Genomic DNA, 23,717 nt, shown 5'->3' with positions numbered 1-23,717 from the left:
GCGCGTTTTCTTTTTAAAACGTAAATCCAATGTCTGGGGAAGGTGTTTTTTTTTTTTTTTTTTAAATTCCTATTTATAAACCATGAAGTATGATTCCATGTCTATAAACAGCAATGCAAAGTATAATACACAAAGGCAAAAAGATGTCACTGATTTGAAATTTCCTTAGAGGGTCATATTTCCCCTTCTACAAACTTCTAATATATTATTATATCAGTAAGCATTTTCTGAAAGAACAAATGACAACCTTCGCATCTGTTGTTTAAGCAGCCTAAAACAATCTTTATCTCTAAGCAATTTATATTTTTACAGGAGAGAGAATGAATGAATTGCTCATGAGCTATCCTAAAAACAAGCAGCAAGAAAAACATCCTTTTGATTCCATTACAGTTCTACTTACTACGTACACCACCTTTTCATGGGTTGTACTGGATCTTGATCAGCAATATCCCAGATGGTTTTAGTTGGAAAAGCTTCCATTTCCATCTTTGCTAATGGTGCCACTGGTAACGTGGGAGAAATCCACTGCATCTGCAGCAGAACTGAAACTTCACCAAAGAATATACATTCATATCAGTGTGTATGAATGGAAACCGACATGAAGCATATTTATTTACGAACCTTTCTACGCACATGTAGAATTTAGAAACACAGAAAACCCGATGGGAAAGTAGAGTGCAGGAAGCACAGTAGTATTAAAAACATACCACAAGAAGGACTGCAAATCTTACATCTCTAAACACTGAATAAAAGATTGGTGGAAGGCAGGACATGGCAGCAGCTGCAGGAAAAACCCAGCATTATCATAACATCTAGTAGCACAATTTCCACTTCTGATTTTTCTACAAGCACACTGTCTGCAGCAAAGCATGCAACAAATAAAATCATATGCTGCAAACCCAATGAAAATTCCTTCAAGATGCTGCAAATTTCCTTTCCTTACATGTTGCTACCACATGTTTGAAAGGCAAAACAGAGGAGTCCGAAGCAAAGATTTGGATCATAGAAGGAAAGTTGTAAAGCCCAATTACTTTGACAGCGTCCTTTTCAAATTCACATTCATCTTCCAAGCAAAGCCTTTCTGGCAATGTGGAGTCAACAAGCAATATTGTAGCTGGTACTTGTGTGTTCTTAAAATAAACATTCCTTCTCTTTGCATGGAAACGTCATCCTGTTCAATTTACATCTTTGGAAACAAAAGCCTCAGGAAAAGTATACAGAAAAACCTGGAAAAATCCTATCCCAGTTTGCAAAACTGCAGTAAGATATACAGAGGAAATGAATCTGTGATGCTGTTGCTGTAACACAAACACTTACTGTCTTACCGCCGCATTTAATTCATATTATGTGTTTTTTAATCCTAGGTTCTTCAGCTTATACACAAAGAGCCACATTAAAAATAAAAACTTAAGTAATTGCATTTTGGTAGACTGTTTTGTATTTAAGGCCAAAACAATCAGCAAAACAAACACTGGAGATGACTGGGTTTTTTTGTGAGCAGAATTGTATAAACCTCGGTGGGAAGAACAGGGTGAGGAGGAAAAAGGCTGAATCAGAAGTACTTCAATAGTTTTCCTTTGATAACTAATTCAGATATCTAATGTTCTGAATCACCTTCCTGGAGGTGTCCCTCTGTGCAGTGGTTTCCTAGGGGTGTTTGTTTTCCATTAGGTGCCATGCGTTAAACTTAACCAGCCAATAACGGCAACAGTGAATAGAACCACAGAACTACAGAATCATTTAGGTTGGAAATGATCACCAAGACCACCAAGTTCAAATGCCAACCCATCCCACCATGCCCACTGACCACATCCCTCACTGCCTCATCTCCAAGTTTTTGAATGCCCCAGGGTTGGTGACTCTGCCAGGTCCATGGGCAGCCTGTGCCAATGCCTCACCACCCTTTCTGAGAAGCTGTTCCTATTATACAATACTCCCACAGTAGATCCTGAACCAAATAGGAGCAGGTTTGATTATTTTTTTAAAAACATTTAGATCTAAACTTCAGACCTTAAGAGCGTGTCCATATTCAATTAAAATAAGAGTTAATGAGATTATAGCCAAGCAATCATACAAAGGCTGCACAATTCACTTTGTAGCTTGAATAACTTTGCTCTTTTTCTTTTTCCAAATATCTATTTCAACATAAACTCTCCTCCACAGGCAGCACATCCTCATCTATCCACCCCAAACCATTCTACACTCTGTGCACAGCCAAAAGCAGGTCTCCAATTTATGCAGAGTTCAGCAACCAAAATTCATATTACAGCCAAAGCCCACTTTACTCTGTGGGCATTTTACGAAGTATATAGCCAAATTAAAACAGCAACTAAAAAAAAAAAACAACAAAAAACAACTAAGCCTCATTTTCTGTCTTTTCCCTGAATTTCTACTGTGTGATGTTAATAATTGATTTTTTTAGTAGGATTTCCTCTTGTCTAAGGAAGACTGACTTGCCATTGATCAGTCATGGCAAGGTTTATTTGAACACAGAAGGAGAGATCTGAATCAAGGCACCAGCTATACGTGAATGTCCTCATTTGTGCGCAAGACCCCACAGTGAAATAACACAACTGGCCTGGATTTGGATGGGCTGAGCACTCCAGAAATCATAGAATCATAAAGCAGCTTAGGTTGGAAGGAACCTGAAAGATTATGTAGCTCCACCGCCATCTCCAACAGGCAGGGTTACCAGCCATTAAATTGGGCACCAGATCAGGCTGCCCAGGGCCCCATTCAGTCTGGCCATGAACACCTCCAGAAATGGGGCATCCATAACTTCTCTGAGAAGCCAGAAATGCTCCCATCATAGAGGAGGAGAAGATCTTGCTACGTGCAAAGTCATCATTTGATGAAGAGGGAAACATACAGCACTTGCAGTCTGTAAACACACTATTCAGAATTAGTGGAAAACTTCTTGGAATCCAGGAAAAAAACACTAAGAGTCCCCCAAAAAACCACAACCCACACTGAAATGTTCAAAGAGATGTTATTTTCAAGTTTAGAATATGGCCATTCAAATACAGTGTAAATTACTCTACAAAAAGGGTTTCCTCCAGTCACATGGTAGTGTTGTTTCAGCACTATCCAGACCAAGCACATGGATGCCATAACAAAAAACTCTTCACCTGGACTCATCTCATCAAACAAACTTCTGGGAATCAATTCACATTTTGTACTGCTATAGATAAAAACACAAGGACACAAAACTTCTACCATCCTACTTCCGAGAAAACCCAACCATACGGTATACACGTAGCTGAGATATTTTTATCATCTCCATTAGCAGGGAGGATGCACCTCTGATCTGACTGATGTGGTGAGCAGCTGCACACCAGAATCATCATACGGGAATCTGTAGCAGCCTATTGCTATAGCAACTGCCAATAACCAACAACATCAACAATGTTGTTTATTCACCTATTAGAAATGTGATTTTACTTGTTTGCCTGCTGAATAGATGGCTATCAAAATAAAAAAAAATGCAAATACTTTTATTTTTTAATTGAAAGTATTAATTGTCTGAAAACCATTATGCTCTTGAGATTCAGGTAAAAGGCAAAGAATCAAGAAATCCTACATGCTAACCACTAGCCCAGCTGCCCATTTGCTACACATACTGACCTAAGCTTCTCCAGCAGAGTATGGGAATGCTATCTGGTAGCTCCTGAGCCCACCTTCAGCAGAAACAAATATTTACAGGGCAATCCAAAAAGATCCATCATCACATTCACAATGGACCTGCTGACACTGTTATGCTTTAACACTAATAAATGCTGAGGTTGCACATACACTAAATGGCAGCTTAGAGGGCAAGCATACAATTTAGCAAACTGTTCACTGGCTGGCATCATGGGGAACACAAGGCTGATTTTTGTCAAAAAGAAAAAACCCCAAACATACCATCCTAGAGCCATTGCTGTCGTACCTCACAGGCACTGCAGCTCTATTTTCCTCCACCTGCTCTCCCAACATGCATCTTGCAGCCCAGACTTTTTTCTATGGTTTACCAACGTAAAAATGCACAGTTACCCAGATGAAGACACTGAAGTTCAACCCAGCCAGAAGGAAAAAGAGCACAAGTCATTCAGGAAGTGTTACAGCAGCATTTCCAAATGCAAACTATGCTTTCTCGCTTGGAAAGCTGCTTTATCAATGTTTGATGAAAGCATCATGTTTTCCATAAAAAAGTCAATGTAACTTCCTCCTGCTTCTCCTCCTCTCGTGCTACACATTTTTAAATGTTTTAGGCTGCTGAAAATGGAATGAGCAAGCAGAATTTCAGAGAGAAGACAGGAAGGCAGTGGAGCAGGTAAAGCTCTACGTTACAATCTTTTGGCCAAAAATACCCTGGTATTTATATTTTAATTTCTTTTCTTCCTCTTCTGGGGTATCAGCAAAGGATTAAAAGGCAATGATCTTTTCTGCTTTCAGTAAACCTCACATCATGGTGATGGTTTAGCATCTAGTTGCCTTACAAATGATGAGAAAGACTTGTAAGTGGTCTTCACTATCTGTGTATTTTAAAGATGGTCTGAAAACAGTTTCCTGTGAAGAATTCTTCCCTACAAGAAAAAAAACTTTTCTGGTTTACCACAAAAAGGCAGTTTTCTACAGAAAACAAACTCCCTTTCAAGAAAAGTATTAGTTCAACCGAGAGTCTCATCTTCTGTTACAGAATGCCTTACTGCATAAATCTGATCACAGAATCATTAAAATTGGAAAAGATCACCAAAGTCATCTAATCCAACCATCAAACCATCCCCACCATGCCCACTAACCACATCCCTCAGTGCCACATTTACCTTTTTCTTAAACACCTCTGGGGACAGTGACTCCACCACCTCCCTGGGCAGCCTGTGCCAATAAGTCAAGATTTAGTGCTTCCTGCATTATCAAATGCTCTGTTTGATGCCCCAACACAAAACTTTACAGGGTAACAACTGCCCTTTTGTGTGCATACAATGCACTCAGCAAACACTGCTCAAGCCCAGAGTAAGTCAGGGAATTAAAGAAGTTAAGGAATATGAAGATAATGAACTTTTTCAAGTTCGATTTTAATTTTACCCCATACAGAACATCTACTTATGTTCTAAAAGTCTAACATGTAACTTTAAATCAAAATATTGTTAACATTTTTTTCTATAACAAAATACATCTACCTAAATTGAAAACTAACAGAAGGGTCATGTTTACACCAAAGGCCTTTAAACCTTCTCTGAAAGCTTCACCATCTAAAGAAACATCGTCTGAAATGCCAATATAGAATATTACAGAGTATTAGTTCCTGCTTTACTGAGACGTCACCAAAAAAAAAACAAAAAACAAAAAACCAGCAGCACCCAACCGCACAGTGTAATCTGATGCATTATCACCTCAGAGGCTAAACTCGGTGTCAAATTTACAGAGCCAATTTAAATGTCAGAAACTAGAACTCCTTTCTCATTAATATGGCTTCGTTCTGCTGCAAGCTTCCAGTCAGCGGTGATTTGAGGTTACTCTGTGCTGGCCAACAGTAAATCCTTTGGAAGGGAGTCAATGGCATGGAGAAGGTAGCATTGCAGGGGCTCCGATTCCAGGGATAAGCAAGGAGAAATGCATGCAGCCAAGATGGTTGCTTGACCAGAACTTGCTGCTTCCCTCCCCACCCTGTCCCTGATGCCACCTGGGCAATACAGGGGACGTGCCAGCCAGCAAAGAGCATGGATAATCCTGTTGGAGGGAGCATTCACTATTCACCTGGATAATCATAGAATCTTCTAAGTTGGAAGGGATCTGTAAAGGTCAGCTAGTCCAACTCCCCTGCACTGAACAGGGACACCTACAGCTAGATCAGGTTGCTCAGAGCCCCATCCAGCCTGACCCCGTATGTCCCCAGAGACAGGGCATCCATCACTTCTCTGGGCAACCTGTTCCAGTGCTCAACACATAGAAGGAGGAAGCACAGCAAGCCTTCCTTCTCTCGCAAAACCCTTCATTTTCTCCCTGCCTTTGAACGGAGCAGAGCACAAGAATGCAAAAGTTTCAGCTTAGGTTATTGCTTCAAAGAAGTAGCTATAAAATAAACAGTTATAAAACACAACTCTAATGCATTCCAAGCTGGGAAAATAATTAGTTCATGCTACAATTGTTACAAAAATGAAGAGGGAAAAAATGACCAGATAGAGCTCTGCACATGCACTGCTCTAACAAATGTAGGCATGAAAAATATTCCTGACACTTCTCAGTCTAATATTAACCACCAGCAGAAGAGGTAAAATGTCAAGAAAATATATACATATGAGGAAACAGACTCCATTACAGTGTCAAGAGGTTCTTGCATGAGTTTGAAAATATCTTTTTTTCTTTTTTCTTTAGAGTATCTCTGTTCTCACTGCCAGAGCATCTTTTAAATATCTGCCAAATAATCAGATGGAAGCAGAAAAGTAATGAGGTAGCTTCATCATTGTGGTAATCCATGGGTGTTATGTGTAGCTGTACATGTGCATAAGTATTTCTGTGTATGTTCTGTGTCACCATAAAGGATGGTTGCACCAGCAGCACGTCCAGGGCAAGCACAGCTGGGCACTGCTGGGCTGGAGCAGTTTTCAAAATGTAATGAAAATCAACTGGAAGGAGTCCAATTATCCTACAATTCATTGCTCTACACCCGCGAGGCCTCTTAGAGTAATGCAAAAATATTAAACCAAGACCAACAGACAGCTCTGCCTCCCTTTAACACTGCTGCTCTAGTGCCGTTTGCTGTAAACCACTAGAAAATCATTTGCTGGATATAGTGGTTCTGTTAATTAGAAAAACATGAGCCTCCCAGGGGAAGCTCTGAGGCCCCATGGTTTGTGTGCACATGCTGCTTCATCATTCTAGGGATACATTTTTTTCCTGCTGAAGAAGAACATTTGGGAATGTGGCAGCTAACCTTCAGTACTCCCTTGTGCATCAAGAGAAGAGTTAAGGAACAGCCAAGCCAAGCTGAGAATCCTGTTACCCGTGATACTGCACCAAGGGTGGATTTAGCATCTAGGAATCGGAGGCTGCATGGTGAGGCATTGGAACAGGCTGCCCAAGGAGGTGGACTCACCATCCAAGAAAAGGGTAGATGTGGTACTGAGGGACTTGGTTAGTGGGCATGGGTTGATGGTTGGACTAAATGATCTCTTCCAACCTTAAAGATTCTATGACTTGGTTGGAGATGAAATATAGACCCAATCCCAACTGTGGATGGAGCAGAGGCGGGCTCCATGTCTCAGAACACTGCTGATGAGCTCTGGTCACTCAAAGCAACCCTGTTCCTTCCTACCTCAGAGAGGTTTTGCAGAGGCACTCCACAGACGGAACAGGGATCAGGAGAGGAACTTGAAGTTAGAAAAAAGGAGCAAAGGAGAAAAAACAAAACAGACCTATGGGGTGGGCAGTGAAGTCACTCAAGTGACTTCAGTGAAAAGTGATCACCACCTTTTCCCAGAAGCACCCTTAATCATCCTTGATGCAATTTCACTAAAGCAAATTCTATTTCATTTCATTGTGCCTGACCAAGCAATGCAATTCCTACTAGCTGGACACTTTCTAGCCTTCATCAGGCTTTCGCAATAGCACTCATTCCCTTGAATTTATCAGTGCATTTATCACAACATTTCCAAAAGCGCCAGCTCCATGAGGCAGAACCTGGTGCTCAATACTTTATTTGTATTCAGCAGATCGACCTTTGCATTCTGTCCTGGTACTCTGATAATTTCCCCTGTTTCCAGTAGAACTCCTGCTGCCCTGCAACGTAATCACTCCTGCGTTTGACGAGCTGAGCACTTTCCTTCATAGAAGCTCAGGCGCCTTGCATATTTATACACCTTTTAACAGTCCAACTGGCCTCAAGTTTAACCTAGAAATATTTAATTTTGTTCTGCTACAAGAACAACAAAACTCAGCTATTTAGATACAGGTTTAACAACAAATTAAAAAAAAAAAAAATGATACCTTTGTGGAAAAAAAAAAAAGAATATATATATAAAATTGTATACAGCACTCAAAGGGCAGCGTGAAAACCTTCACTTTCAGGATGCATCTGGTGAGATTTGTACTGTCAATTCAAAGGACATAAGATGGTCCATAAAAAAAATCCAGAGAAACCTTCCCTTCCCCTTGTTTTAGTAAGTGGCCACTTGTTAGTAAAGCAGCAAGAGATTAATGCTAGGGAGATAATAGAGGGAATCTGTGGAGAAAAAGAGGTAAGACAAACTTCCACAAAATGTATACAGTTATTATTCAAGTATTTCTCAAACAACTCAAAATGCATCCATCATCCATCAGCTCTCAGTTAAAGAATCAATTTCTCTGGAAATTTGGGATTTGCACATGCACAGTTTGCTATTTTAACAGTAGGACATGTGATCTTGATGTATTCAGCACACAAATTAACAGGAGAAGACATATTTCATCTTTAGCTTGGATTCAAACCAGGTCAAAGAGCTCCATATTTTCAGCCCATTAGTCATGGGAATTAGAAGTATTATACAGTTGCTTTTAATTGGCAGTTCATGCTAAACCACTGCAACCTAGCCTATGACTGCAAGACTAACTAAATTATATTCTCAATAAAACATCCCCTGGCCTACAAAAGACCTATCCCAAAGCAAACTCCATCTCACATGCATAAGTAAAATATAACCAGCTCCACACTCAAAGATCATGGGAAAAATGTTGATGACCAGCCCAACTCCAGCGCAACGCTGTGTTCCACCCCAGCTCCCTCTCAAAGGAAAGTCGTTCGCAATGCTCTGCTGGTCAAACACAACATTAAGTAGCAAGCACTAAAAAGTTAATTGAATGTTTGCCAGGAGACGTATGCCCCATTTTTATACTGGTTAATTAATTTCTTTGTTTTTATAAGAATTTTAAAGAGTGACCAACATGCGGCCTGAGGGTAATGAACTCCACTCAAGGGAGACTTCTGACTTTTGATGACTTAGTGGTGCTTGGAAACTCCTGAAGTTCATTCTTGTGCAGGTGCTCACTTTTAGCATTGCATAAACTCTTGCATCTATTTTACCTGAAAATGCTAGGATCTTTGTACACCTCTTCTAGAGGAACATCATCTCAGCTCAAGCAACAAAAAAATAGATTTCTTCTTCATCTTGATTTACAAACCAATTGACAGAGGCACAAACAAAGTGACACAGGCACAGAGAAAGCACTACAGGCCCAAGGCACACTGGAAAACAATGGAGGGCCATGGAGAAAGAACTCTTCCTCCTTCTAACTCTAGCAACAGACTTTAAAATTACAAGACCTGTCACAGAATCATAAAACGGCTTGGGTTGGAAGAGACCTTAAAGTCCATCCAGTTCAGTCCATCCAGTCCAACCAGTCCAACCCCCTGCCATGGGCAGGCTTGCCAACCACTAAATCAGGGATCCATCAAAAGTGATCACAACTCCTCTGGGCAGCTTGTCCTTTCTCATCATGCTATCACATATTAGTAGAGCTTTGTTGGTGACGGTGTCAGTAACTCATCAAAACAAACTGCAGTGTCGTTATTTATTTATAATTTATTTGGGTTGCTATCGACCCTGTCAAGATTAATTACTTTATAAGAAGATAATTTTATATTTACCTAAAACTGTCAAAATTGACATTTCCATATTTAAAGTCAGTAAGGAAACATACTATTAGCATGTCACAATATGTTACAAAGCAACACTATACCACAGACTTTTGGTCTGTTACCATTTCAGAGTGGAGATCCGGTGATTTTTACCAGGATTATGCCTTTGCTGCTAAAGATGAGCATTGCTATGGTATAAAAGCTTAAATTTAGAAGCAATTATTCATATACTGTTGCACTCTGTGAACAACTTTTATTGCTTCAGCAAATGATCAATTCCTAAACAAAATAAATATCAATAAGTAAACGAGCATTACAGAGCCTCTCTTCAAACCCTTCAAGATAACCTTGGAAACTGCTGATGATTTTCACTGTCATGAAAATACAGTAGCGAGTGAGTTAGCGTTTAAACTTCCTCAGACTTTGCCACTAAACAAGACGAGTTTTTAGAATTACCACAGAAAACTAAACTCCTCAAACAAGCGAACTCTACGATTTCTTTAAGCTTTCATCTGTTTCATCTGAGAGTCTGCAGTTTTTAGACTTATTCTTGATTGTCCTCCAACCTACTGGGTCATCTACAGTTATCCCAGTTAACATAATGGGATTGTTTTACAATCTATTAAAACAGAACTAGGTCACAAAACAGCAACAGGGTGATGACATGAGTTTAACTGCAAACCTAGGCAAAGCTCCTACAGGTCTGAACACATCTTACTCCTCAATATGAACAGCTCTGCACAGGTAGCTCCAGTCTGCTCAGTGCTATCGTTATTAGGAGATCTGTAAAGATTTTCTCCTCCGCCAGAATGCCTGTATGAGAGCAAATTTTACCTAACCACATCATAAAAGGCACACTAGTGTGAAGGTGTTCTCCAATCAGGCATCTAGCTTCCATGGGCATAATCTTCCTCCAACGCTCAGCTGGAATCCGTGCTGGCAACAGCAGAGCTGTCAGCAAAGCACATGCTGCCATCCACCTTCCTCCACTGCGTTTTGTCTGTGTTAGCTGCCCTCTGGTTTGGGGTACAAGCACTCACACTACTGTGACACCATTTTCACCTCTCTCATCCTCCTCCTCACTGCCACTAGGCTCTTGTAGCATCTCCCAACTCTCCTGACACAGTCAGCTGAGCCTGCTGACCCTTTAGGGGATTTACAGGAGATGCTGTCTCTTTCTGAGAGAAAAATGGGATTTTCCAGACTGATTGAAGTTATCTTCAGCCTTTACAATGCAGCTCCAGGTAAGCCAGAAGCCCAGAACTATGAAGCACAAGCATGCCTCATGGGTGAGGCTCAGGTGAGGGGCATAAAGGTGAGGCTGGATATTCCTATAGCCATGCCTCACTTTTTTGTCCTGTGTCTGGAAATATAGCCCCCAGTTATTTGTGCTGAGACAATCTAGGGTTCTCTGCCACTGGGTGAAGCGAAGGGGAGGAGAACTTGCCTGTCCTGTGGGAAGAACAGTGGGGAGACACTGGGGCACCAGCAGGACATGGCTTGCTGCCCGCAGCTCAGACAGGTCCACATGCTGCAGCTTGAGTTTCACCACTTGGATTACAGCTCCCAGCAGAGTCAAAGCACTTACAGATCCCACCTGCTGTTTTTCTGCAGATTTCACTACAAATCCTAAGGCAAGCATACTCTCACCAACCTACCAAAATGATGGAGAAGACGTCAACCTGGTAATTAATTTATTTAGAAAGCAAGTAAGCAAGAAGCCATGCCTAGCATGAAGAACCTGTGCACTGCCCTTTCTGTGAACAGTGACAGAATGAAAATAATAATTACTATTAATATGTATTTAATCAATATTTAAAACATGATCACACATATGTAAGAGCAGTCCCATGTGCGGTGATCAGGAGGTGCTCATTGGATCCCACCAGGAGCCCACAGCAATAACATGCTGCATTATAATGTCACCTGGAAGAGATGGAGAAGCTGCTAGTCTTAAGGCTGCAGGAAGCTCAGGTTCATTATGTTATTTGCTGTTCTAAATTAAAACACACACATTTATTGATCAAATATGAATGACTTAGCTGCAAATGCTTTCATGGCTGTAGTCTTTCCAGGCGCTGCATGGTGTTACATTCTGTAGCACTGTTATAGTCAAGTTCAAGCTGATATTCCACTCACACTGGCAATTTTCCACTAACAACAAAACCAAGCCTAGTAGATGCAACATTTCAAAATGCATGTAAACTATTTAGATGAATTCTTTTTATTGACAATCCCAGGGGAATGGAGAGAAAATGATTTGTTTTACCCTCAGAGCTCAAAGCTCTCTTGGGAGGTAATTCAATTGAAATTTCGCATTCAGTCTAGCCAGGCAGTGATAAACAGATGCTTAAATTAGCTGCATTACACCATAATCAAATATCTTAAGAGAGGGGAAAAGTTTCCAATAAACAATGGGGGTGGAGGGAGCTTCCCAGTATTTTTAAAAGGAATGTTTTTCATACCTCCCAAAACCTCCTGCAGCAGCTCCCACTCCGTCAGATACAGAAACATCTAACAATGCAGGAAATATATACACAAACACAAAGCCAAACACAACTTGTGTCAGCTTCGCTGCACCCCCAGCACTTCCTTCATCTGCTGTGTCTGAAGACCATTCCCTCATCCTGCACTACCATGCTACCTCTTCTCCTGTCCTACAAAAAGGCTTTTCTTCAATTATACAGTGGCATGAAGCCCTCAGGTATACAGAAGTCAGCAGAATCAACAGACCAATGCAGACAGAGTCTGCTGCTTTGATACCAACCCTTCTCTATGGTCCTGATACTCTGTGCATCTCACGGTGTCTCTCCAGGGCTGTTGGGTGTCCTCTTCTTTGGTCCTTACCCAACCCACCAAGGCAGCAAGAGCAAGACAGCCTCTGTTTTTGCTCCCCTTGTTACACCTGAAATCTCTGCACGGACATGAAAGGATCTGGGTAAGTACTAAAAACACAAAGCAAACAGAGCTTCTCCAGTGAAATTTGCTAGCCTAACACAAGAAGCAAAGGAAAAAGGGGAAAGTACATTACAAGCACACTACATTTTACCTCCTTTTTAAGAGGCATTTTGTCTTTCACTCAGGACTACATGCAGATCTGTGAGACTGTGGGAGCAAACCCAGCCATCCAGTGCCTGTGGTTATGAATGCAACGCGCTTTAAGCACATCCAGAAGTTTTAAAAACAAGGAGAAAAAAAAATAGAGAGAGAGATTAAAAAAATCAGGATATAACCAAGCTATTCCAATAACCACAACTTAATCCAAAGTTTTTGCTCGCTGGGTTTGGTGCTCGCTGGCTGCAGAGGAGTGGAGGACACACAGCATCAAACACACTACGTGCCCCAGGACACAGGGTCATGTCAGCGCGGGTCACGCTCACACACAAAGTGTGCTTCAGGGGCTTTTTGTTTTGTTTCTTTTGAAGTTCACTGTCACTTTTCCTTATCAGTCAGTGTTCTTTAGATCGGTCCTCCACTCAAAGCATCTGCAGTACTAGAGGAGAAAATAAAGCTTGCAGTTCTCAATGTCTGGACTCTATATAAAGCAAGAGGATGAAAAATTTACTGCCTGTTCTACTGCAGGTTGAAGTAAATGATACAATGATTCCTCTGGCTTAAATAAAACTACAATACATTAAGATGATTAGAAATAGTGAATCATTTTGGGCATCACAATGCTGTAAGAGGCTCCTGGGTCCGCAGGGCTCAGACCCCAAAGTTACTCTCTTATTTTTCACTGGTAATCCTCTTGTCTAATTTGGAAAGTATAAAGTTTTAAGTATACCAACAGCACTATTGATGGCTTTCATTCTTAAAAAGGCAATTTGCCTGTCCTGCAGGTTAGCTAACAACTATGTTTTTAAAATCACCCTTGGAACAAAAAGGTTTCAGGATATGGACACTTCTAACAGGGCTGTTACATCATATTTCAAAGCATATAGACCACTCCAAAAAATGAGGCTAACAGCCAGCAGTGACTGGTGTGCTGTTAGTGATTTGAACACTAATTGAGCATGAAAAATGTGTATGCTGGATCAAATAAAACACAAAAAGTCATATTGAGGGTTTTTTTTCATCAACTGTAGCCCACCCATGGAAAAAAAAAAAAAAAAAAAAAAGCTATGCATTCAACTATCTTAAGATAGACAAGGCATGCCAACACGTTTTTTTTCTTTAAGCTGTGTGATTTCTCTATAGCTCAGACCAAGTTCCCAGCAGCTGAGCAAAACAGGGAGGTAAAAACTCCTCCTGATAGGAGCAGGGGGGGTGCAAAACCTACAGATCACATCAGTACAGGGACACCGACTTCTGTTCTGCAGCAGAGGCACCAGGAAGGAGCTGCTTGGTAGCCCTCGCGGCAGCGGCGCGTGAGCCCGAGCCGGCTCACAGGAAAAGCTTGATCGATGTAATGACAGCCCTAATGCTGCAGTTCAAGTTCAGCTGACCCTTGGGTTACCACCACACTGCGGGCTATGGCCGTGGCATCTTTTTCTGAAACCCAATGCAGCCAAGAAGCTTTTTCTTCCCTTTTTCTCTCTCTCTCTTTTTTTTTTTAATTTTTATTAAAGGATAACTGAGTTTCCAACTTCATCTACCTACAGGCTTAATTTTTCCTTTGTATTTCAATCCTTACATCTCTCCTTTTGTAAGCTAGACGGACTCAAAAGTTTCTCCTCACCTAAAACAAATAGAAATAAAAAAGGCCCGCAGCCTACAGGTACTAAATATTTTTAGTGTTAGTATTTCCAAGTGAAACTCCTGGCTTTAAAAGGCTCTGAGAATTAGAACAAGGCCATCAACTCCCTAACTGAAATAAAGCAATATTTTAATTGATTTTGATGTTCATATACATTGCTTAGCATTGCTACTTCTTTCCGACCTTTCACTCAAATGTGTTTTGCTCCTATGACAGGGAGCAGATATTTATTGCTGGTTTTGAAATGGTAAATGCACAGTAGGGAAATCTGCCCCCAGAGAAATAAGGGAGACATTTTCCATTGATCTGGTGGAGTCCACGGTTTGGCCATGAGAAGCCTACTAAAAACAGCTTGAGAATACTGAAATACCATAACCGATGGTCTACAAAATCAGAAGCCCCTTCAATTTGTGTGGTTTCCCTTTTATGGGAGAATCAAGAAAAAAATAATAGTAGATGGTTGTATGGCAAACAACAGAACATGGCAATACAACATTAAAAATAAAAAAAAATATTAATACACAGAAAAGGTACAGGGAAGGTGAAGATGAATGAGGCATTCAGTTCCTAAAGACAAAAATACTAAACAACTTTTTTTTTCCTCTCCGTCTCCCCCCAAACAATATACTGCCAAATGCAGGAAATGTGCTTTCAGACAGCTGAAAAGTTCATGAGAAGCTTGGAAAAAATTGGGCTCAACTGGACTGGCCATGGCTCTATTGGAAAAGAAAGCTGCTAAAGTCCCTTTGATCAGTACACAAGGGAGAGGGAAGTGAAGATTATTTTTATACTTTGAGTTTTACCAATCGTCCTCCAAATAAAGTCCCACTTTTCTGGGATATAGCTGGAATTCACCTATCACACATGGAATAACACATCAAATCCCCCTTTGGGATATGGACTCAACATTACCACACCTGAATGTCTACATTCTGAAAAGAATTTGGAAATCTTTGTCACTCCAGCTCCTGCTGACTCCTATTTTCAGTTAAATATCAAATTCTGAAGAACTCTGTCTGCTTCTGACTCATCCTGTAGCTTATAGTCATTTTCCTCCTCCTCTGACCTCTGTGTAACATACCTTCCTTGGTGCTGCCTAAAGATTTATCTTCTTTTAATCATCAGCCCTCTAGAAAACACAGATATATCTTTATTCACACAAAGAAGTATGGACATTTTATTTCACACAGCAGCCAGGTGTCTCTGTGCTTCCCAAAATGAATGTGTAACTATTTCTTGAGCACTCCACACGATCAGAAAATTGGGCAACGGGGGCAAAAGGTGAAGAAACACATCTGAGAGCATGAAGTCTGCAAAGGTCTACATGACAAAAGCATGAATGTAAATGCTAACATGAAATGCAAGAAGCTCTATGCAAGCTTCACAGTCCTCCTTTAGCTGTCCTTCAAAAATAAGGCTATTTTGAGAGCTGAAGGGTTCTGCAATAACTATTGTTTGTAGAGTTAATTGTTTATTTAGACAAAATATACACCTACATCATCTACTGCAGCCATAAGAGTGTTTTTGTTGACTTGTTATTATTTACCATTCTGCTTGGATTTTCCAAATGCCATTTCCCGAAGCCATGCAACATACTTTTTGGATCAAGCACACTCAAACTTCCATTAAATATAAGCAATCCTGAACTTAACAGCTGAACGCAAACCCTTTCTCTCCTACTCCCTCCTCACTGATATCTCCTGAGTAGAAGAGGCCAAAGTTGCTCCCCCATCATCATGTCTGTATTTGTTTCTCTCCACTTTTTAAATTTCAGCCTAGCACAAGTTGTCCTATCTATTCCAGCAATATCCACCCAACCAGGCATTTTAACAATCCTACTTTATATTTCTTTTACCTGCAAACTGTATCAGCACACTTCTGAATTGTGAGATTAGCATCAACCGTAGAAAAGGAAAATAAAACACAATTTATTTGTATGTGCTGCCCATATAACAACGTGCCTCCTTTGTCTAATCGGCTCCGGAGGAGGGGGGAAAGGAGGTCAGGAGGTGAGAACTGAGGAGAGGATGGAGCTCAGTGGGATGGAGGAGAGCAGAAAGCTCCCCATGCTGGAGCAGCACAAGTGAGATACTGTGGAACCGCAGGAAGGGGAAAAGGAGAGACTAGAGGTCAGATCCTGGTGGCTCTGCACATGAAACCCACGCTACGGTTGGTGTTCTGTGCTCCCAGCTCAACACATGAGCTGCAAACCTGGGACAGTAGCATCTCGCGGTGGGCACAGTCCATGCCCTGACATCATCCTGCACAGCACAGCAAGAAAGCTAAAAGGTTGAAGAGGAGGAAAAATGAAACTGAAGAACAGCCTGCCTCCTGCTTTCTGGCCTCGTAAATCCTTGCTGCCAGAAGAGAAGTCGGATGGAACAAAGTGTAAATAAAGTGTGAGGTGAGTTTTAACCATTTCTCAGGGCAAGGAGAATGAAAGCTAAACAGACTGCACCTCTCCGCCCTCATTGAGATGCAAACCACACAAAGGCAAAAAATTCATCTTGATGCACTGGTAGTTATGCATGTAAATTCCAGTGCAAGGAGCAAGATAAGCCCAAAGAATGCAGTTTCTCTCACCAGAAAGATTCAGCTTTGTGTATAACGCTGTAGTTTAACTACTGTAACCATCAGGATGATTCTGTTTAATATCAATAAAGTGAGAAATATGTTTGCCTCACGCTAAACAAGCACAAAAGCTGGAGCAACAAATTCTCACCACCCAGAAACACCCATACATGAAACAGCATCCAACTTTGCTTAAATTAAAAACAAAAAAAAAAAAAACAAAAAAAAACCCTTTCTTTTTCTCCGTTTTAGGCTCTTCACTCCTAACTGGAACAGCAGAGAGGAGCCTGAAATGAGAGCCCACCTGTGCAGTGCAGCATGACCCTCAAGTCTCCCTTCCTAGTGGAAAATAAAGTTTATTTTAATAAGACAGGCCCGTGGCATGCCCTTCCAGGAGTCCTGTACTGTAACACTGGCAGCACCACTTCACAACCTCTTTCTCTTTCCCCCGCCTCATCTCTGGCCAAGTATTTTTCCAGTTATTTTGGCAGCTGCAGAGCACACAAATCTGCACGCAGCAGAACGCTCATTCGGTTATCTAGATGCAAAATTTTTTGTTTTAACCATTAAGAGCAATTATGAAGCATTTCTTTTGAAAAGCTGTAATTACGGATGACAGACAAACAGTGGATGTGGCAGCAAAAGATAGTACCAGGTCTTTGATGGTACAAAGCAAACCACCAAGGCAGCGTGATGGTACTGGTTTCATTCCTTTTGGAGTTCATCAGTTGTGAGCGATTGAATCCTGCCTCATGACTGATAAATGCATATTTTGATTTGCTTCCCCTTGAAAGCCAAGTACTCTTTTATTGGCAGGCTGATTAAAGCGGAATTAAAATGTTCTCTGAGGAAAGAGGTGAAAACTTGTCACCTTTTCTGCAGTGCTTTCCCCCCCCCAACCCTTAGTAGATAAGGGTTTTTCTGAGTCACAGACACCGGATAACTTGGGGGTAAATTAACCAAACTAGTCATGTTTTAAAAAGACAATTGTTCTATTTTTAAAGCTGCCATTTTCTGAATATTTGATTAGGGCTGCGTTACAAAAGATAACTTTTGCGAACAGCCTGCTCTCCCCTCCCTTATTAATTTTACATTTGATGGTGACTCCGTTCCAGAAAACCCCATGGTGACTCCCTGCTCTGCAGAGCCTTCCTTGCCACAGCGATCTCTGCAGGATTTCAGCACGGCAGAGTTCAGCTCCATCAGCAAGCAGGCAGCCAGGAGCCCCAGCCCTGAGTTGACACGCAGCTAAGCTTGAAAGAAATACAAATATTTAAAGACAGCTCAGAGAACCAATAAAAAGCTGAAAAAATTCCAACGAAGCATTTACATGACATAAAGCTACTAGGATAAAATAGACGTGGCCCTTGCGAATTTGCTATAGCAGAAGTTTATGCTTCCCTCAATTTAAATTTTTTAAATAAAGAAGCTAAGTACAAAGCCCTGGAGAGAAAAATAGTAGAAAGTAATATAATTATGAGAGCAACATCAGCCATTGCGAGTGATATTGTTATTCTCCATCAAGGAAGCAATAACTTTGATGAATAATCCCCTTAATGAACACCAAGATGGGGTTCTGCCTCCCTAATTAAATTAAATTAAATGTGTCAGGTATCAAACCTCCGTAGTAAAGACGAAGAGAAGCTACACGGCAGCCTCCGAACACAGCATTATCAATCCTGATTGTGAATTTCAAAGTGAAACCATCTTTGGGTGCTCTGAAGACAGAAGGGATAGAAAACACACCCACAAAAATATACCGTCATGTATTACTAAAAGGCTCCAAAGTTGGCGACAGGGGCAAATGTGGAAACTTTCTCCCTAACTTAGTTCTTATGTTAAAGCACCAGGGCTGCTTCGTATGGATCAACTGCAGAAAACACAGAAAGCAAAATGAGTTTGAATGAGTCACAAGGCATTATCAACAAATTATCTTCACCGGATATAAGTCAGATCTTCAGTATTACTTTGGTAGGATTTTTTGTGGGTTAATTTTCTTACTCTCTATCTGATGCAACAGAAAAATACAAAGCCTGAAGGAAAATAATCCCTATAATTTGCATTTTTAAATGCCCCTACATAAAATACATATTTAAGTAGCTGCACCATAATGGATGGAATTATTAAGTTACATAAGTATTTAGAGAGATTATGAAACACTTATTGATTTAACCGCATAAATATGTACCCTGGGAAATTTCTATCACAAATGAAAGTGGCCTAAGCTACTCCGTCAGAACTGAAACAATTATCTTGTCAATACAAATGGAAGGTAAAATTCTAAAAACCTACTACTGTGCTAAAAACAGAACAACTTTACAACAGTAGGAAGTAATTTGGGAACAGGCCTCATAAAACCCTATACTCTCAAGCTAAGAGAGAAGGCAAACACGTATTATGATTGTGCCCTAAGAATCTGCTGGGAGCTGGGGAAAGGTGAGTTCAAAGCTCCATCCCCATTAAAAATATGAAGTTGCCCACTTTCTATTTTTGAAAAGTTGTAATTGCACAGGTCCTGCAAGAAACAACCATTTAAGGCACCTCCTCTGCACTGCCAGATTCTTACAAGCTTTAAAAATTCATTAGGATCTTGGCAATAAATATTGCCAATGTATTTTACTGTAAGTGTATCGATCCCAATGCACTTGACTTATCTATTAGAGATAAAACTTATCTTGACCTTGTCGAATACAAACAGTCTGGGCTAAAAACCTGCGATAGCCTCTCATGGGGAAAACATACAAAAGATAACAGCTACAGAGATGATACAGGAGCAGTACATCACTATTAATGTTTCAGATGAAACAAGAATTTGCGTTAGCATTAGCCTACTGAACAGATGTAAGGAGACATTAATAAATAGGAAGCCACACGGAAGAAAGCTTTAAAGAACAGCACATTGAACAGTACATTGAATTACAGTTTCCTACAGCATAGCATTAGTCCCCTTAGAAAATATTTATGGCCAGATCGTCAGTAATGTTGCTGTGTAGCACATTGTAAGTGTGCTTTTTTGAGAGAGGCAAAATCCAGCTGCGTAGCAGTACTACATGAAAAAAAAGCAACACAATCAACTTTGGCCTTTGTTATTTAAAGTTGCCACATCCTAGCGGCAACTTCGGACACAGCATTGGCCTTGAGACAGCAGTCCGTTTGCAGCGGGTTGGATCCTCACTTCCCAGAGACCCCGTGACCCTAACGGAGACCCTACAGCCCCCAAAGGCAGCAGGGCCATGGCAGGACCCAGCCCCGAGCCTGCGATTTCCTGCAGAGCTGTGTGGAGTCGGCCGCTTTCGATTCCAACTCCTCAGTGCTCCTTCCATACGCCTTTAGCTGATGATAAATTAATTACCATTTTTCAACTATGGGGAGGAAAAAAAAAAAAATCCCAGCTATTTCTAAGGCAGTGGAGATTTGGGGGAAGATGTCTTTTGTGGTTGGTTTTTAAAGGAATGTAAGAGTATCCTGGCAGTCTGAGGCAGAACATATCCCTCAATCTCTAACGCAAACTTCTCCAGGTTGTTCGTGTAACTCAAGCAGTCGCGGACAAAGAGTTGCTTTCTGAAAGAAAACTCAAACATGGCTTTTATAATTAATGGTGTATGTACTTGCCAATTTAGGAGCCGAACGCAACAGAATATTAATAGACTTCCATCTTCCAAATATCACGTCCTTACGAGCAGTAAGAGCTCCCGAAGGTAATGCAAAGCATTACGATTTAAGATCTCCGGCACCTCAGAAAATTATTTCTCTCTAACGCAGTGTTTTGTAGCTGGACTTCATAAATCAGAAAAAAAAGTAGAATGTTTACAGGTATTTGTACAAATAAACTATTTCGAGGTCATAGTAATTACTTTGCATTTGCAATTAATGAAAAATAACTACGCCTGATCGCTCTGTATTTAATATTTCAATATGCTAAACAGCACCAACGCAGCACAACTTCTTGCAAAGATACAGAGGAAAACAATTTAAAGAAAAAAAATATCTGCCAAATAAAATCAATAGGTCTGCCATCTAATTAACTACCGGGGGTATTTGTATATGCATGTGTATTTGTAATAACCTGCGAGTACCGACAATCCGACAACATTACAACACACATTCAGATACAAAAGTAAAATTATTACGGCGCATTAATTCTGCTATTTCCTGAGCCATGAGCAGGAATTTTAAAGGTTTCCTATTTACACTGAGTAACTAAATGAAACTAACTAAACAGCTTTATATTTCCACCTTTAAATATTGCTTAGCTTTGAGAGAGAGCAATAAAACTTTCTTCATTCTGATAGGCAACGGCATTTTGCATTGACTGAAGGCAAATAGAGACAAAAATAATACTATCCACAGCAGTGGCACAGAGAATAAGGCTCCATTGCTAATTATACAGGGAGCTGAATTTAATTACATGGAGAACATTAAACACTTTCCAAAATAAAAAATATATATATATTTATCAAGAAAAGCTGGAGAAGAGACTTTCAAGTGCTTTTAACGCAACAACAGTGCCCTCTACTGATGCATCAAAATAATGCTCAGTAGCTGCTCAGGATGTGCAGCCAGGCATCTCATTGCATTTAGGGACCATTCCCTCGAAACACTGCAAATCTGCTAATGAAATGCCGCTGCACCACTGGGAGAGTTAGAATTCTCATCCAGATGGTCAAGGGGAAACTGAAATGGGGAGAAAAGGATCTGGGCGTGACCAAAAAGTGTAGCATGGTAATTTCTGACAACTTCCCTGCCATTCTTTTTCCCTCAAGATAGACCGAATGACTGCTCCATTACCACCACCATTGGTTACAAGTGGGATTTCAAAAGGGCTGAGTAAAAGAAACATGGCACAAGTGAGTGGGCCAAAAGGACAAACAGGAGGGGAATCAACTCTTTGAAAGGGTAAATCACAGCAGGACAAAGGGAAATGATTTTAAGTTGAGGGAGGGAAGATTTGGGTTGGATGTCACGGGGAAGTTCTTTACTATGAGAGAGGTGAGGTGCTGGAACAGGCTGCCCAGAGAGGCTGTGGATGCCCTGTCCATCCCTGGAGGTGCTCAAGGCCAGACTGAATGGGGAGTGGGCAGCCTGGTCTGTATTAAATGTGGAGGTTGGTGGCCCTGCATGTGGCAGGGAGGTTGGAGCTTTATGATCCTCAAGATCCCTTCCAACCCTGGCCATTCTACTCTAATCACATGTGTCTGGGGAAACTATGGGCACTGATCCAAAAGCAATGCCTCCCATTTTATGACATAACATCAGGTGGTGGTTGGGCAGTAGAATCTGAACATTCCCAACTGATATATGAGCACAGTGAAGCTGTGGATGGTGCGTTTCAGCAGCGGCAACACCAGAGCACCTGGACTGGTGCAGATTTTTATGAGAACAGCATGCAGGCTATTGTTCACTACTGGTGAAAATGCACAGCTAATGATGGTGACTATGGAAAAATAATGTTTTGTAGCTGAGAATTTGCTCTATCAAATAGTGCTGTTGTGCTCCTTCTATCTGTTGCAGTTCCCATGGAAACAAATAGGAGGCATTACTTCAGAATGACCCATGTACTTAGCGACCACAGTTTTACTTTTGTAAAACCTGAGTTCAAGACTGACCACGTCCATAGACCTTCCCTTAACATCCCAGGGCTGGCAGAATAAGAGAAATAAGCAGGTAGTGGCTTCTACTTCAATTTTTTTCCTCTAACAAAAGTTTTAAGAATTTCAACTGCTGTAAATTAACCACCATTTTAGCAGCCTGAGCGTTGTCTTTTCCCAAAATTCTAGTTCTGTACCAAATAACTCACAGATAGCTTTTGTCACCTGCAAAAGAAAGGTGTTTTGAATTAGATGGCAGTCATAACATTACTTAAGCAGAATAAGTAGTAAGAAAAAGTTGGCTTGCTTTAAATATTTTGGATAATTCTAATTTTTTTTTTTTTTTGTGGTTTTAAACGAGAACACTGTAAAATGCCAGCGCTTTTTTAATGTACTGTAGAGCAGTGTAACTTTCCCAACAGCTTGCAAGTCTCCTGCGAGGTGGCAATCTAGCAGATGCTCATCTAGATGGCAGTGCTAGCGAGCCAGCACAGGATGCTCACTCATGCTTTGATATGGACACCGACTTCTGCGATCTTTATCAAGTACAGTGGATTGAAATCTAGATGCTAGAAGTAGGTATAAACCTTCAGGGTTGGGAGTACCTACAGGTGCTGCTAATTTCAAAGAATGAGGAACTCCTAACAATCCCTACAGCCCTTTTATTTACTGTGTACTGTTACAAGCCCTGGGCTTTCTGCATCCTGATTCACCTCTGTTTTGCATTTGGTGCTTTTGGTTAATTGCGTCCCGAAATAGAAGTTGCTTACACAGTAGTACAGAAAAGGCTGAGTTCAAAACTATTTCTTTTTGAAGAGTCAGGCATCCTTCCTCATATACCAGCTATTTACATTTCAAATCTGTGTTGTAAACTTAATTTTGACAAGTTTCTATTGAACTTTTTTCCACAGGTGAGCCTCTACTGGACACGTGCACACCAAAGGTTAAGTCAAGGTGCTGAACCACTTCAGTGCAACTACAACAAAAAAAGTGTATTATTAATGCAGCATCAGTGATGTGCAATATCGTATGTTCAAGGTAGACCAAACTATTTAACTACCGGTATACAACCAATGGAGAATTTGCTGTTACTGTTGAATCCTAAAAGTCCATTTTCTGCACGTTTAAATGTGCAGACTTGAAATAAATGCATGTTTAAGGTGCTTTGCTTTTTGGCTTTCTGAAGGGAGTTGGAGTTGTGTTACACAGTTGTGCAACCTGAAATCTGGCGTCCGTCACTTCCCAGTTGTTGAAGGCTGCACTATGC

At 40.8% G+C, this 23,717-nt stretch overlaps 1 protein-coding gene and 1 long non-coding RNA gene across 2 annotated transcripts in view; one reads left to right on the top strand and one right to left on the bottom strand.

Annotated features, from left to right (window-relative positions):
• TAF3 (TATA-box binding protein associated factor 3) overlaps positions 1–23,717 on the bottom strand; it is a 113,213-nt gene that overhangs the window by 59,453 nt on the left and 30,043 nt on the right. The window lies entirely within an intron of this gene.
• On the top strand, positions 10,716–23,613 carry LOC116229640 (uncharacterized). Its single transcript, XR_004167127.2, has 3 exons — positions 10,716–22,526; positions 22,873–23,025; positions 23,362–23,613. It is a non-coding gene; the product is annotated as an uncharacterized LOC116229640 (long non-coding RNA).

This window comes from Phasianus colchicus, chromosome 1 (genome assembly GCF_987193195.1).
Source record: "Phasianus colchicus chromosome 1, bPhaCol1.hap1.1, whole genome shotgun sequence".
Taxonomy (NCBI): Eukaryota; Metazoa; Chordata; class Aves; order Galliformes; family Phasianidae; genus Phasianus; species Phasianus colchicus.
This window is presented reverse-complemented; position numbering and strand designations above follow the sequence as displayed.